Source organism: Humulus lupulus, chromosome 9, assembly GCF_963169125.1.
Source record: "Humulus lupulus chromosome 9, drHumLupu1.1, whole genome shotgun sequence".
Classification (NCBI taxonomy): Eukaryota; Viridiplantae; Streptophyta; class Magnoliopsida; order Rosales; family Cannabaceae; genus Humulus; species Humulus lupulus.
The window spans coordinates 25,028,474-25,031,087 of record NC_084801.1 but is presented as its reverse complement, the minus strand read 5'-3'; the positions used below and the strand labels follow the sequence as shown (position 1 = coordinate 25,031,087).

Genomic DNA, 2,614 nt, shown 5'->3' with positions numbered 1-2,614 from the left:
GTCCAAAAGAGAATTGGCATTTCCAGGGCATTCCTGCGACCGCTATCATACGTCTACAAATGAGAAAAATGCAGATTTTTTATTAAGGGTGTTTTGGTCCTTTCATGTTTAAAAAATCGCTAATTAGGTTTAAATTACGATTAAGGAGAGAAATGGAGGCACTTTTTGCATACCTAGACTGGGAGAGGAGGCTGAGGAGTGGAATCATCATTTAGAGTTTCTTTTCTTCTCTTTTTATTTTTTAGTTTATGTTAATTTCAGGTTTATGGATTTCTTAGTGATGTTTATGAACTAAATTCTATTTAGGTTTTCTAATTGACTCTCTTGAAACTATATTATGATTTAATGCATTTATCTATTTCTTCTTCATCTGAAATCTATTCAATTTGTGTTTATTGTGTATGTGATTGACTGCGCAACTTTTACATACGATTTATGAATTTGGATCAAAATCTGAAAAGTGAGATTTAAATATGCTAAAATTGAATAGACATAGATTTCAATTTAGAACGAGAGTATCAAATTGGTTTATGTGATTTAAGGTTGTATTCATTGCTTCCTATTGCTTGAATTGACCATAGAAATATAGGGAATTCACATTAGGTCGAGTTTTCTATTTCTTAACTCGAATAGTTAACACTTTTGCATGCCTATCATTTCAGTGAGAAGAGTTTCAATAGTAATTGCATTAAAAATTAATAGAGTGGATAGTAGAGAAGATTAGGCTTCCTAATTGTATCATAGTGAATTAATCCTTGTATTCTTGTTATTATTTGATTTCTGCAATTTTTATTTATTTATGCAATTTTCATTTATTTCTGTTTTCTTATTTTCAAATTTCACAAATCCAGTTTTCATTAGCCAAATAGAAACTAGAAATTGATTATTTGGTAATTGATAAATCAGTCTTCGTGGGACAATACTCGTTCTTATCGAGATTTATTACAAATTGCGATTACGTATACTTGCGTAGCTATAAAATTCGCAACAAGTTTTTGGCGCCGTTTCCGGGGACTGAAAAATTATCAATATTTAAATAGTTAATTTTATTTCTAATTTGGTTGTCTTTTAAATAATTTCTAATTTGTTTGGCTGCGGTTGTTCTTTATCTCAGGTACTTTCCTTATATGTGCAGTAGAAGGGGAGTTGACATTCCAGTTCCAATTAATCTTGAGATCGAGAAAGAGTGCAAGCGAAACAGAAGAAACAAATGGGCTGAAAGTTCCACTGTTGTTACAGCAGATATTAATAACAACAGTATGGAAAACATGAGCGGGGGAGCACCACAAAATCATAATCCTGCTGGTCAAAGAGCTCTATGGATCTATGTACTCCCTACTGTCACAGGGGTACACTCATGCATCCTTACACCAGCAGTAGAGGCAAACAATTTTGAGATCAAGCCTGCTATCTTGCAGATGGTCCAAACTGCCGTTCAATTTGGTGGCCTCCCCACTGAAGACCCCAATGCACATAGCCAATTTTCTGGAGTTTTGTGCCACCTTCAAGATGAATGGGGAGTGTGATGATGCCATTAGATTGCGCTTGTTCCCATTCTCACTATGAGAGCGAGCGAAAAGTTGGCTGAATTCAATTGAGTCCAATACTATCACCACTTGGGATGCTCTAGCTCAAAAGCTTTTAGCGAAGTTCTTTCCACTTGCTAAGGCTGCTAAATTGAGAGGGGAGATCAATAACTTCTCTCAAATTGAGGGAGAATCTATGTATGATGCTTGGGAGAGGTTCAAGGACTTGATCAAAAAATGTCCCCACCACGGTATTGAGAAGTGGATGTTGGTCCACAACTTTTACAATGGTTTGTGCAGTACCGCTCGCACAATCATTGATGCAGCAGTGGGAGGAGCGTTTATGAGCAAAAGTGCTAATGAAGCTTATGAACTCTTAGAGGAAATGGCCACTAATAATTACCAATGGCCAAGTGAACGAGCGGGCAATAATAAAATGGTTGCAGGGGTTCATGAACTAGATGCAATCACAGCCTTAACTGCTCAAGTCGCGTCTCTAACTAAGGAGTTGCAACAAAATACCATGTCTGCCCAGGTTGTGCAAGCGCAAGTAATGTGTGAATTGTGTGGGGTGGGCTCATCCTTTTGACCAGTGCCAAGCTGCTTTAGATCCCAACAATGTCCCATTAGATCAAGCTCAAGTCCAGGCAGTGGGTAATTTTCAGAGGCCCTACAACAACCCCTACTCTAACTCGTATAATCTAGGGTGGAGAAACCATCCTAACTTTTCTTGGAGAAATAATCAGGACCAACAACAACCGTTTCAACCACAGTATCAGCGGCCTATGACTCAAGCTCCACCATAAGCATCAACCTCTCACCAACCTAGGCCACAAGCTCCTACAAAATAGCCTAGTGAATTGCAGGCTGCCCTATTGACTCTCACCAACACTCAAACTCAGTTTATGACTGAGACTAGATCCTCCATCAAAAATTTGGAGATGCAAGTGGGGCAGTTGGCCAATATGTTGAATACTAGGCCTCAAGGGAATTTTACTAGCAATACTGTGTTAAATCCTACGGAGCAGTGTCAAGCTATCACCTTGAGGAGCGGGAAAGAAATTGAGGGTCCTTCTCTTAAGGGGACT

General features: G+C 38.3%; 1 non-coding gene across 1 annotated transcript; it reads right to left on the bottom strand.

Annotated features, from left to right (window-relative positions):
• Positions 1 to 1,674: 1,674 nt before the first annotated feature.
• Positions 1,675 to 1,781, bottom strand: LOC133802805 (small nucleolar RNA R71). The gene has a single exon (XR_009877552.1). It is a non-coding gene; the product is annotated as a small nucleolar RNA R71 (small nucleolar RNA).
• Between the last annotated feature and the right edge of the window lie 833 nt (positions 1,782 to 2,614).